Consider the following 15,335-nt stretch of genomic DNA (forward strand, 5'->3'; position numbering starts at 1 on the left):
CATATAACTGTGGGACATTTGTGTTCTCATATGACAGGCAGGGACAGGGCGTTCCCTAATTCCAGGCTGGTGGTCTGTTACAACCAGACACTGTCCAACTCTGATGACTACAATTCACCCTGATGGTTCAGTCTCTGGGCAGGACCTCATACACTCAGTCCCCCTCCCCTGACAACTACTATACTCTTCTTCTCCTCTTTCTCTCCCCTTCATGTATTTTCTCCATCTCCCTTCCCCCATCTCTCCTCTGCAAATCTCACCCTCTCTCCTATCTCCTCTGCAAATCTCACCCTCTCTCCTCTCTCCTCTGCATATCTCCTCCTCTCTCCTCTGCATATCTCCTCCTCTCTCCTCTGCATATCTCACCCTCTCTCTTCTCTCCTCTGCATGTCTCCCCCTCTCTCCTCTGCATATCTCACCCTCTCTCCTCTCTCCGCTGCATATCTCACCCTCTCTCCTCTCTCCTCTGCATATCTCACCCTCTCTCCTCTGCATGTCTCCCCCTCTCTCCTCTGCATATCTCACCCTCTCTCCTCTCTCCTCTGCATATCTCACCCTCTCTCCTCTCTCCTCTGCATCTCACCCTCTCTCCTCTGCATGTCAATTCAATTCAATTCAAGGGCTTTATTGGCATGGGAAACATGTGTTAACATTGCCAAAGCAAGTGAGGTAGACAACATACAAAGTGAATATATAAAGTGAAAAACAACAAAAATTAACAGTAAACATTACACATACAGAAGTTTCAAAACGGTAAAGACATTACAAATGTCATATTATATATATATACAGTGTTCTAACAATGTACAAATGGCTAAAGGACACAAGATAAAATAAATAAGCACATGTCTCCCCCTCTCTCCTCTGCATATCTCACCCTCTCTCCTCTGCATATCTCACCCTCTCTCCTCTCTCCTCTGCATGTCTCCCCCTCTCTCCTCTGCATAGCTCACCCTCTCTCCTCTCTCCTCTGCATGTCTCCCCCTCTCTCCTCTGCATATCTCACCCTCTCTCCACTCTCCTCTGCATATCTCACCCTCTCTCCTCTCTCCTCTGCATGTCTCCCCCTCTCTCCTCTGCATATCTCACCCTCTCTCCTCTCTCCTCTGCATGTCTCCCCCTCTCTCCTCTGCATAGCTCACCCTCTCTCCTCTCTCCTCTGCATGTCTCCCCCTCTCTCCTCTGCATATCTCACCCTCTCTCCTCTGCATATCTCCCCCTCTCTCCTCTCTCCTCTGCATATCTCACCCACTCTCCTCTCTCCTCTGCATGTCTCCCCCTCTCTCCTCTGCATATCTCACCCTCTCTCCTCTCTCCTCTGCATATCTCACCCTCTCTCCTCTGCATATCTCACCCTCTCTCCTCTCTCCTCTGCATATCTCACCCTCTCTCCTCTCTCCTCTGCATATCTCACCCTCTCTCCTCTCTCCTCTGCATGTCTCCCCCTCTCTCCTCCCTCCTCTGCATATGTCCCCCCCTCTCCTCCCTCCTCTGCATATGTCCCCCCCTCTCCTCCCTCCTCTGCATATGTCCCCCTCTCTCCTCCGCATATGTCTCCCTCTCCATCTTCTCCCTCTTTTCCACCCCCTTCTCCTCCTTTCTCTCTCTCCTCTTCTCTCTTCATCTCTCCCTTCCTCCTCATCCCCACCCCCCTCTCTGTAATAAGCATGTCTACTGTGTCTCTGGTCAGAGCTGTCTCAGTGGGATCCAGTGTAGTCTGTAGTCTGTGTGACCAAGAGTCTCTTCATGTCATATGTAATAGTACCCTGCAGTATTCAATCGAACTACGCTGTGGTCTTGATAGTCATACATGCACTAACATATAACCACCATGACAGGCTTGCGCATGCCAGCAGAATATATGATATAGTCATGCCCTCACTGTCCAGGCCTGTATAGCATAGAAACATTAATGTGTTGTCCAAGCCTGTATAGACACATGAATGTGTTGTCAAGGCCTGTATAGAAATATTGTGTTGTCCAGGCCTATATAGTATTGAAAGATGATTGTGTTGCCCAGGCCTGTATAGTATAGAATCATGAATGTGTTGTCTAGGCCTGTATAGAAACATTAATGTGTTGTCTAGGCCTGTATAGAGACATTAATGTGTTGTCTAGGCCTGTATAGAAACATTAATGTGTTGTCTAGGCCTGTATAGAGACATTAATGTGTTGTCTAGGCCTGTATAGAAACATTAATGTGTTGTCTAGGCCTGTATAGAAACATTAATGTGTTGTCTAGGCCTGTATAGAAACATTAATGTGTTGTCTAGGCCTGTATAGTATAGAAACATTAATGTGTTGTCTAGGCCTGTATAGAAACATTCATGTGTTGTTTAGGCCTGTATAGTATAGAAACATTAATGTGTTGTCTAGGCCTGTATAGTATAGTAACATTAATGTGTTGTCCAGGCCTGTATATAAACATTGTGTTTTCCAGGCCTGTATAGAAACATTAATGTGTTGTCCAGGCCTGTATAGAAACATTAATGTTTTGTCTAGGTCTTTATAGTATAGAAACATGAATGTGTTGTCTAGGCCTGTATAGTATAGAAACATTAATGTGTTGTCCAGGCTTGTATAGAAACATTAATGTGTTGTCCAGGCCTGTATAGAAACATTAATGTGTTGTCCAGGCCTGTATAGAAACATTAATGTTTTGTCTAGGTCTTTATAGTATAGAAACATGAATGTGTTGTCCAGGCCTGTATAGAAACATTAATGTGTTGTCCAGGCCTGTATAGAAACATTAATGTGTTGTCCAGGCTTGTATAGAAACATTACTGTTTTGTCTAGGTCTTTATAGTATAGAAACATTGTGTTGTCCAGGCCTGTATAGTATAGAATCATTAATGTGTTGTCCAGGCTTGTATTGAAACATGAGTGTGTTGTCTAGGTCTGAAATGAAACATTAATGTGTTGTCCAGGCTTGTATAGAAACATGAATGTGTTGTCCAGGCTTGTATTGAAACATTAATGTGTTGTCCAGGCTTGTATTGAAACATGAGTGTGTTGTCTAGGTCTGAAATGAAACATTAATGTGTTGTCCAGGCTTGTATTGAAACATGAGTGTGTTGTCTAGGTCTGAAATGAAACATTAATGTGTTGTCCAGGCTTGTATTGAAACATTAATGTGTTGTCCAGGCTTGTATTGAAACATTAATGTGTTGTCCAGGCTTGTATTGAAACATTAATGTGTTGTCCAAGACTGTATAGAAACATTAATGTGTTGTCCAAGACTGTATAGAAACATTCATGTGTTGTCCAAGACTGTATAGAAACATTCATGTGTTGTCCAGGCCTATATAGAAAAATTAATATGTTGTACAGGCTTGTATAGAAACATTAATGTGTTGTCCAGGCTTATATTGAAACATTAATGTGTTGTCCTAGACTGTATTGAAACATTAATGTGTTGTCCAGGCCTGTATAGAAACATTCATGTGTTGTCCAGGCCTGTATAGAAACATTGTGTTGAAAATGTTTTGCATAGTCAACTTACACATACATTTGAAGTGGGAAGTTTACATACTCTTAGGTTGGAGTCATTACAACTTGTTTTTCAACCAAGCCACAATTTTGTGTTAACAAACTATAGTTTTCTTAAAACTGACTATCCTGCCGATCGTTGACTTCGGCGATGTCATTTACAAAATAGCCTCCAACACTCTACTCAGCAAATTGGATGCAGTTTCTCACAGTGCCAACCCTTTGGTCACCAAAGCCCCATATACTACCCACCACTGCGACCTGTATGCTCTTATTGGCTGGTCCTCGCTACATATTTGTCGCCAAACCCACTGGCTCCAGGTAATCTACAAGTCTTTGCTAGGTAAAGCTCTGCCTTATCTCATATCACTGGTCACCATAGCAACACCCACCCGTAGCACGTGCTCCAGTAGGTATATTTCACTGGTCATCCCCAAAGCCAACACCCCCTTTGGCCACCTTTCCTTGCAGTTCTCTGCTCCCAATGACTGGAAAGATATGCAAAAATCACTGAAGTTGGAGGCTTATAGTAAAAATAAAGAAAAACCCTTGAATAATAAGTAGGTGTGTCCAAACTTTTGACTGGTACTGTAGATTACCCCCAAAAGAAATACTAGACAGGTAAAACATTGTCACGGAGAAAAGCACCAGGAATGGATAGTTCTAACTCAGAATTCTAACATTTTGGGACTAGTAGTACCCATATTTACCCAGATGACAACACATTTCACTCAATTCAGTGCTTCTCTTCTACTCAAAACGTATCTCAATTATATAAATACCAGGAAAATCTGGAGAGTCCACTGCTGACTCCAGACCCATACAATTTATACATTGCGACAATAAAATAATAACAAACTCATAAGCAATAGAATGGCAAACGTTTTAAAAGACAATTAAACAGGGCTTATTAAAAATAGACAATGGACAAATAAAGTGTAATGTTCCAATGTAATAGCGTTCGATGTGCTATTTCATAGTTTTGATGTCTTCACTATTATTCTACAATGTAGAAAATAGTAAAAATAAAGAAAAACTCTTGAATGAGGTGTTTCCAAACTTCCAAACTTACACACACATTCAAATACAAAAACACAGTCATGAGAAGCACAAATAGAACATCACAAATCACCTAGTTAAAAAGTTACATTCCTCCACAAATAAGTCCCCAATCAATACTTTAAATGGCCTGTACTGCACTAGAACATCAAGATGAAATGTATTTTAGATTTTGTTCCAGCATTACGGTGCATTAAAACTAAAAGCAGATTTACCTAGCTCAGTGGAGAGAGTTAACCAATCCTGTGAATGGGCTAGGCAACTCAGGTGTCGATACTTCAACAGCAATGTTAGACAAGACGGAAGTTTATGAAGTAGGGCCTTGTAAACCAAAAGGAAGTCATGTGGAGATCTATGGGTCTTTAGCGAAGTCCAGCCAACCTTTTTATACGGGATGCGGTGATGAGTATCACAACGGTTAAGATGAGTTGATTGGCTACAGGCAACTTCTAACTGCTACGTGTCCTTTATGTTGGGTTAGTGTGTACTGTGTGCTTCGTTATTATATTCCTACAGGGAACACGGGGCCTGAGTCTTATAGGGATGATTGTGTTGTCTGTTGTTGATTCCTGTAGGGAGGAGGTGTGTCCTGAACACGGTTATGTCACCAGGATTCGTACTGTGTACAACCCTAGCCAGACAGTTACATACCTGACTCAGACTGCGCCATGACCCAGCGACAACACTGTGTCCACGCACGCATGCACTCGCACGCACACACACACAAACCTTGTCCCTAAGCACCTTGTCCCTAACACCATCTCAAGCAAACACACACACACACATTTTCTCGAACACACGTTCTAATGCATCAACATCTCGCAGATAGACACACACACACACACACTGTGCACTGTCCTTACAGACCCTCTCAAACGTGCACACAGATGGTCATGACTTTTTTGTTCTCCTCTGAGACTTCTGCTTTCTCTTTCCTCACATTCTCCTTTTCTATTTTTCCATCGTCGTTCTTGCTGTTTCTGTTTTCATCTCTCTAACAGACTATGACCAGTACAGGCCACTGGCGTCCACAGATGCCTGTTTACAGTGGCCGGCGTCAAACTGACCGCTAATAGCGAATCGATGTCGACAGGACAAAAAGACACGCAACGCTGCATCCTATGACTCAGCCCAGCCAGGTCACCCATGATACACGTCGGTATTCGACGTCCATCCATGTCTGAGTACGTTGGGAGATGGTGTGGAAACCGGCCACTTGGGTCAACAGTGAGCGCTGTTACCTTCAAGTAGGTTTCGGTTTTGATAGGGTGTTGTGGATGGCGATGGGTGTAGGCATCTGTCTCTGGCACAAAAGGTTGCATATTTTAGTTTTAAGCCTATCCCAAACCAAACCCTTACCTTAAACATTGAGAGTTAATGCCTCCACTTAACCCTAACCTTAAACATTGAGAGTTAATTCCTAAACTTAACCTTAAACATGTTTGGAACAACTTTGAAATTTGAAGTTTGAGAAACATGGATGAACGTCTATTCTGTGAGAGCTTGTTGCTCAGCCAGCATCCTTAAGATGCTGGACACTGTATCACAGGCGCTAAGATTTAGAACCAATGCAAGACCACTCCCCCGTCCCTGTGATCTATACGACATGGTGAAGTGGCCTTTTCGTCCTACCAGAAGGCTGAAGCATTGCTACATCTTTGTGGGCAAAGCATTTCTTGTACTATTGCCCTCGTATCTGTGATCACAGACCTAAAAAGGTCATTCCCCTATAATTCTACGTTGTCTTAGAACGAGCGGCAAAACAGTTCAGAACTGGAGGAGAGGGTATCGTTTGTTGAGTTTAAAGCTTTGGTAGAGGACAATGCTTGTGATTGTTTTTAAAGTATTGTATTGTGGCCTTTGTATAAACACGCTGACTACTTCCTGCTGACCTCTTGGCCAGGTCCCCCTCGTAAAGGAGGTTTCTTAGCTCAAAGGTATTTTCCTGGTAAATAATACACCCTACTGCATCTACCAAGAACATTTCCCTCTCTGCTCTCAAAAACCGCCTCCTTCTCTCACACACACGCGCACACACACACACACACACACACACACACACACACACACACACACACACACACACACACACACACACACACACACACACACACACACACACACACACACACACACACACACACACACACACACACACACAGGACCCTCTCCAAGTCTAAATAATCGGTCTGGTTTTTGTCTGTGTGCCACCAGGCGTGTGTTCTGATGCACAATCCTGTTATTTCATGGTGTCCTTTCCTCTACCCCTCTATTGGGAGACCCTGGAAGCTTATAATTCAAATGAAGATCATTAACTAACTACTTTAGGCCATTCCATAACTTGTTTATAACATGCAGTCATAACTTCTAAATGACTAATAAAATAAAGTTGCTCCTTCAAACACGGGAACACTTGGGAGGGAGGCTAAACCAGTTTCATTTAAACATGTCAAAGAAGGTTGATAAGGTCATAGAAGTATTTAACCTTGAAGTTCACATGATGTCTCTCTGGCTCAGTGGAGTCTGAGATCGCCCTGCAGGGCTTGAGTTGAGAAGTAAAGCTCAAGGTTTTAAACCTCGGATTATTACTGGTCCCTCTGACTGGATCAATGCCCGTTCCCCAGCACAGGCCCAACAAGGAAAACAGATGCACCTCAATATGTTGAAAACATCCATAGATCATAGAGAGAGGAGTACAGGCAGAGCACATCATATAAACACATTAACACTTGAAGCAAAGCCTACTCCGATAACATTAGCAATGAGACAGAGAGAAAGCAGAGGAGACAAAGACAATGATAAGAGGATTCTCAGGGGAGGAGAGAGGGTGGGAAAGTTCTACAGATACAGGTTCAGAGGGAGAATGGGGGGAGATGGGGAGAGAGATATATATATCACATGCTGTATCCTCACTGTTAGGGATGCAGTCCAGCTCTCTCCCAATATGATTTATTAATTCCTCTGTTCCTCAAGAATGACCTCCATTAAATATCCTATAAACTCACTTACAGCAGCCATTCTACTGGCTAGTGCATAGACTGTATCTATCGTTTAACTTAACATATACAATTCTAGATTCTGGACGGTATTATTTCTGAATCCCCCTACATTCCCCAGGTCAAGTTGATGAGCTCCAGACAGTCTACAAGATCAATTTATATATTCTTGGGGATCAATAAAAAGGGTCAATATTATGAGGGAAACCAACACTGTGAGGGGAAACCAGCACTGTGAGGGGAAACCAGCACTGTGAGGGGAAACCAACATTGTGAGGGGAAACCAGCACTGTGAGGGGAAACCAGCACTGTGAGGGGAAACCAACATTGTGAGGGGAAACCAGCACTGTGAGGGGAAACCAACACTGTGAGGGGAAACCAACATTGTGAGGGGAAACCAGCACTGTGAGGGGAAACCAACATTGTGAGGGGAAACCAACATTGTGAGGGGAAACCAGCACTGTGAGGGGAGCCAACACTGTGAGGGAAACTAACACTGTGGGAATCCAACACTGAGGGACACCAATACTGTGAGGGAAAATAACACTGTGGGAATCCAACACTGAGGGACACCAATACTGTGAGGGAAAATAACACTGTGAGGGAATCCAATACTGAGGGACACCAATACTGTGATGGAACCCAACACTGTGAGGGAAACCAACACTGTGAGGGAATCCAACACTGTGAGGGAAAACAACACTGTGAGGGAATCCAACACTGAGAGAAACCAACACTGTGAGGGGAAACCAACACTGTGGGGAAACCAACACTGAGGGAAACCAACAGTGTGAGGGAAACCAACAGTGTGAGGGAAACCAACAGTGTGAGGGAAACTAACAGTGTGAGGGAAACTAACAGTGTGAGGGAAACCAACAGTGTGAGGGAAACCAACAGTGTGAGGGAAACCAACAGCGTGAGGGAAACCAACAGTGTGAGGGAAACCAACAGTGTGAGGGAAACCAACAGTGTGAGGGGAAACCAACAGTGTGAGGGAAACCAACAGTGTGAGGGAAACCAACAGTGTGAGGGGAAACCAACAGCGTGAGGGAAACCAACAGTGTGAGGGAAACCAACAGTGTGAGGGAAACCAACAGTGTGAGGGAAACCAAACAGTGTGAGGGGAAACTAACAGTGTGAGGGAAACCAACCGTGTGAGGGAAACCAACCGTGTGAGGGAAACCAACCGTGTGAGGGAAACCAACCGTGTGAGGGAAACCAACAGTGTGAGGGAAACCAACAGTGTGAGGGAAACCAACCGTGTGAGGGAAACCAACCGTGTGAGGGAAACCAACCGTGTGAGGGAAACCAACCGTGTGAGGGAAACCAACCGTGTGAGGGAAACCAACCGTGTGAGGGAAACCAACATTGCGGAAAGTTATTTCACTTATATAAGTTATATTCAGCCCCTGTATTTGAATGTTGTCATTAAGAAACGTGTATCTGCTTAGTGCTGATCAGCCCCGTTATAAGGATCGGCTCTCCTCTTCATCCTTCTCCTCCTCTTCTGCACGTGATTACACATATGAATCAGCATTAGTTCAACCCAACACACACACACACTTTGCTCTATCCCGCTTCAGTTCTGCCCTTCTGCTCCTCACGAATCACTGGCAGGACCTTCCAAATACCCAGAAAGAGGGCGCGAGGGAGAGAGAGAGATGAGAAAGAAGGGTAAAAAAGGAGTATTAAGGTTGGATATGAAGATAAAGCCAATTGGTTCTTCACTCAAATTAGTGAACATGAGCATTAAGGCATAGACACTTCATTAGCAGAGAAAGACGGGGGAAGAGAGAGAAGAGAGGGGGGAGAAAGAGGAATAAGAGGTTGTTTAATTCCACCTGAGCCCTCAGACTTATGGTCAGGAGTCGACTGAAGGAACATGGGAAAAACAGATAGTGAATCATTTCAACACAGATAGGTCATAACACACACAGACACACACACAGTACGTACCTTCTGTCACTGTGTTTGGCCTTCTGTCACTGTAATCAGTTCAGAGTTTCACTGCTTGAACCACGAAAACCCTCTGGCTGAGCAGAGATTCAACATGACTAACTACACACACACACGCTCCATATGACTGTGCCAAGATAAGGTGTGACACGTGACGATGTGCCTCATGCTTTAGGCTTCTGGCCTTTTGCTGCACCTGCTCTCCTGAGTGTGTGTGTGTGCGTGTGTGTGTGTCTGTGTGTGTGCGTGTCTGTCCTTGTTTGATATTATTTACTTGGCTCATCGCTCTCTAACGACTTTTGTTGACCATAAATATTGCAAACACAATTGTGTTACAGAAAGCCAAACCGCCTCCTTAGCTGGACCCAAACACATTTCCAACACATTTTGCATGACAGATAGTCTGGAGCCTCCAAAAATAACATGAATAAAACCAAAATGTTACATTTGTTTTTGTTGGTCCAAAAAATCTTTAAAGCAAGCCTACAGCTACTGAAGCAAAGAATAACATATTTTGATTGACGCTAGTGTCATGACTTTGGCCTGGGGGATAGGTTTATGACAGTCATAAATACATCATCCCCCCTTTTTCCTCTCTCTACCCTACTGAGGTTACATTTGCAAAACCCTTGGTTAACATAGAGATTCTAGGAACATCAGAAGGTGGGGGGAAATTAACTATATTCTGGCAATGCGACCAATTGAACATATGCGGTGATGTCAGTTCGGTTGTCATCTGAGACATTCTCATCAATGATAAGAGGACAAACTCTACAGTGGAAAGTCTACACATCAGAGTTATCAGATTCACATGTAATTTGTTGTTCAATTTAAATGTTTGAATATGAAATTATTCGTGATGGAATGAAATGTGATTTTAGTTTCTAAAATGTGAAATTTGGGTTTTCATAAGACAGGGCTCTGCTCAATCAGTGGCCCGCCCCTGTGAAGGGACATGGGCTATAAAACTTTTCAAACATGCCCTCCTCTCCCTTCCTATATAAGCCCTTGACGACAATATAACCTCCTGTTCCGAGGCCGTGAGGATGACGGTCCTATGTTAGAATGGTTCAGATAATAACTATGGAACAAAGCCAACATCAGCGTGAGCTTTGGTTGCGAATGGTATGAACTTTGAACTCTTATTCACTACAAAAGTGATACCTCCTAGCCGTTGAGTTAGCAACAGCAGATGCAAACGAGGGTTAGGAAGGAACAGACAGAGTATCCCGTCTATCACCCAACGACGTTACTACAACGTATCCAATTGACAACCAGAGACATTCTTCAAAGGACTCGGTTGGACAACACGGCCTTCCATCTACCACCAACTTACCGAAGCGCAGCTCAGAGTAAATATTTATTGCATTTTCCTTTTCCAAATGGGCGGTAATTTAAAACGCATAAAATTCTGTATTTACGATAGCACAGCTTCTTCCCTTTGTTCCTCAGTCTTCCCGCTCTTTCACTCAAACCCAGCCCCTTTTCTTTTGTGTAACAAGCTGTCATATCTGTTCCGCCCACTAGTGACGGTTTCCTTTATGACGTAATTTGTAATCAAGTTATGGTTTAATTCTGTGTATGTGTAATTCTGTGTGATTAGTTAGGTATTTAGTAAATAAATAATGAAACCCAATTTTGTATTGCTGATTCAACTTGTGAGCCAGGGTTCGTGCAGATAACCAAGAATTTACAACTTTCAGATGAGATTGAATTAAGAGGACGATTTATATTGACTGCTATTGATGTAAAATATTACTAGGTCTTTAAGAGTTTATTCGGAAGATAACAGCTCTATAAATATTATTTTGTGGTGCCCCGACTCTCTAGTTAATTACATTTACATGATTAGCTCAATCAGGTAATATTAATTACGGATAAATTATTTTATAGAATAGCATGTCATATCACTTAATCCGGCATAGCCAAAGACACGACACTAGCAATAACCCTATCACACATGATTGAATTAATATCAATGACATAGTGTGTATCACACAGTCACACGTACTGTTTTGAACAGTTCAGATTTTCGCCATATGTATCACTTGAAATCATTGGAGGCTGGTGGGAGGAGCTGTAGGAGGACGGGTTCATTGTAATGGCTGGAATGGAATAAATGGAATAAAGTCAAACATGTGGTTTCCATATGTTTGATACTGATACACAGTACACCATGAGTACAGATCAGATGCCGCACACACACAGACAACAGAATCCTCACTGAAACACACATGGTGGATAACTACAAACACACACCGCAAACCACACACAAATATGAAATGCACACGATACAATAGGAAAATAGGATTATGAGAGAGAGAGTCAGAGAGAGAGAGAGAGAGAGAGAGAGAGAGAGAGTGTCAGAGAGAGAGAGAGAGAGAGAGTGTCAGAGAGAGAGAGAGAGAGAGAGAGAGAGCAAACAAAACCACCGAAGGACTATTACCATCATCCAGAAACACACATTCATCCAGTCAGCAGAGGGATTTTACTGCTGTTTTGAACAGAAGGAACAGACAAAAGTGTTGAAACGAGGGTGAGACAAAGCGGTGAAACAAAACAGGCAGAAACAAAAGCCAAGCCGGGCCCATTGTGGACCTCAGGGGGAAGCTGATGGAATACCTCTCTATTCTCTCTCAGCCTGGCGAGGTGGAATCAGCACAAACGTCTCACCCTGCCATTTTGGGTTTGTTCAGGATGCGTCCCGTGCCTGGGAATGGAGACGCCTTAAGATGCATTTCTCCTGTGGAAAGAGATTCCTGAACACGTTCATGCGGATGCAACACAGAACACACAGCCACACTGTGTACAGTTGGTGCTCCATTTGATGTGCTACGTTTGCCTTGCCTTGCACTGCAGCAAAACGCGTCAAATGGAGACTTCCCCCAACTTTCCCTCCACCGCAAGCCCCTGTGCTTCTCTTTGCTTGCTCTCTTCAGCAAGAGACTGGGAGCAGAGCATGCATGAGCACACACACACACACACACACACACACCTTGTGTGCTGGGGGGGACAGTGATAGCCTGTGACAGCTCAGAACATGATGACATGGCCAGCAGTCACAGCACATGCAGTGTGGGAAATCCCCATGAAATACATATAACAAACAGAAGACCAGAAATCCCCAAAAGGTCAAATGTTATTTATAGGAGGTTTAGGGTTAAGGTTAGAATTAGGTTTAGGGGCAGGAGCTAGGGTTAGTTTTAAGGTTAGGTTTTTGGCTTATGGGTAGGGGTTAGGTAAAATAGGATTTTGAATGGGACCGAATTGTCTGTCCCCACAAGGTTAGTTATACAAGACTGTGTGTGTGTGTGTGCGTGTGTGACAATGTACCAAGCCGCTTGTAAGTGAATCAGGCAGAGCTTGGCGCCTCGGCTACCTTCTAAAGTGGCAGGATGGATATTCCATGTACCCTGTCAATCTGGGACACTTTGCATAGAAATACTTTGCACAGAAATACACACATACAGGCAGCAGGATTCTCAAAGAGAGAAAAATAGATGGGAGAGGGAATAAGGAGGGGGGGAAAGAGTGAGAAACACCTTATAGAGGGACTAAGAGGGAATTGAATGGAGACAGGTCAGATGTCTGGTTAGACTAAACTCTCCTTCCAGACTCACATTAAACATCTCCAATCCAAAATTAAATCTAGAATCGGCTTCCTATTTCGCAACAAAGCATCCTTCACTCATGCTGCCAAACATACCCTCGTAAAACTGACCATCCTACCGATCCTCGACTTTGGCGATGTCATTTACAAAATAGCCTCCAACACTCTACTCAGCGAATTGGATGCAGTCTATCACAGTGCCACCCGTTTTGTCGCCAAAGCCCCATATTCTACCCGCCACTGTGACCTGTATGCTCTCGTTGGCTGGCCCTCGCTTCATACTCGTCGCCAAACCCACTGGCTCCAGGTCATCTACAACAAGTCTCTGCAAGGTAAAGCCCCGCCTTATCTCAGCTCACTGGTCACCATAGCAGCACCCACCCGTAGCACACGCTCAAGCAGGTATCACTCACTGGTCACCCCCAAAGCCAATTCTTCCTTTGGCCACCTCTCCTTCCAGTTCTCTGCTGCCAATGACTGGAACGAACTGCAAAAATCTCTGAAGGTGGAGACTCATATCTCCCTCACTAGCTTTAAGCACCAGCTGTCAGAGCAGCTCACAGATCACTGCACCTGTACATAGCTCATAGGTAAATAGCCCATCCAATCTACCTCATCCCCATACTGTATTTATGTATTTATCTTGCTCCTTTGCACCCCAGTATCTCCACTTGCACATTCATCTTCTGCACACCCTACCACTCCAGTGTTGAATTGCTATATTGTAATTACTTCGCCACCATGGCCTATTTATTGCCTTTACCTCTCTTATCCTACCTCATTTGCACATGCTGTATATAGATTTTTCTACTGTATTATTGATTGTATATTTGTTTATTCCATGTGTAACTCTGTGTGTTGTTGTATGTCAAACTGCTTTGCTTTATCTTGGCCAGGTCTCAGTTGCAAATAAGAACTTGTTCTCAACTAGCCTACCTGGTTAAATAAAGGTGAAATAAAAAATAAATAAAAGATGGATAGAAGAGGGACAGAGAGAGAGAGAGGATTCACCTCATTTGGGTATAATAGAACAGTCGTAAGAGTTTGTCTAGCGTGATATGAATCAGGAGTCCAAGACCCCTCAGTGGCTTGGCACCCTCATGGCATTGTTAGTACCCCACTAACAGTGCCCGAGGGTCTGCCCTATGGAGAACTGTGACGTCACACCACTTACATCACATCTTGAAATCCAGCATGACAGCAACAGTTGACATCAGTTACTGTACTTAGAATTAACGTTTCCTTCTTTGGGTAGACGCACACACACACACACACACACACTCCAATATTTACGGGCTCAACCAAATGTATAGCATAGTATGGCATAAAGAGACCAATCTATGACATAGGAAATAGACAGAGACAGGAAAAGTGTTTGTGTGAGGGACCAACCGAGGAATCCGAGGTCGTTCCGTTCATGTGTCTTCAAATAAGCACAACTCCGCCCGCTCCTCTCCCCTACAACAAATCCAAGCGCAGCCCTGAGGACATGCCACCAATCAAGAAACAGCTAGAGGATTTACAGCAAATCAGTGAACAGCTTTAGGAGAGCCAACGAACCAGAGATTCAAAGCCAAAATCTTATGAGTTGGACCGGTAATTGGAAGCTGCAAGTTAAACTAATGTTAATTTCTCCATGTGTGACACGGAGATAATGTATGTGTGGTAATGCTGCGATGGCGCATCCGTTTGAAGGACAACATTATGCGTGTCTGTATCTGTCTATGTGTGTGTCTGAATCTGAATAAGAGAGAGAGAGAGCGAGAGCGAGAGCGAGAGAGACAGAGAGCGAGAGAGGATGTGAAACATAGTGCTCAGTGAATTCAATCAGCTTTAACTGGAGAGAGGCAGAAAGGCAGAAATCCCATATCTCTTCCATTTCATTACTCTGCGAGGGGTGGAGGATGGTTTGGAGGAGGGGATGATGGGGGATGGGCGGTGGTCACAGTGGAGGAAAGAGGAAAAGAGAGGTATTTAGGGTGAAGGACGTGGGAAGGGTTGCCTCTCCTCTGCTTAATGTTCTGAGTCATCATTTAGACCAAAGGGCATCTGATTCAATTAAACTTGAACTCCCAAAATAAACTCTCGGATTCGCTCTCTTTCATCTCTCTTGGTTTCTCACGCTTCTGTCACACACACACACACTCTCTCTCTCTCTCTCGCACTCCCGCTTCGCTGTTCGGGAATCAACTGTCAATGTAATGCCGTGGCATAATTAGTAAAAA

Source organism: Oncorhynchus kisutch, linkage group LG15 (assembly GCF_002021735.2).
Source record: "Oncorhynchus kisutch isolate 150728-3 linkage group LG15, Okis_V2, whole genome shotgun sequence".
In the NCBI taxonomy this organism is placed as follows: domain Eukaryota; kingdom Metazoa; phylum Chordata; class Actinopteri; order Salmoniformes; family Salmonidae; genus Oncorhynchus; species Oncorhynchus kisutch.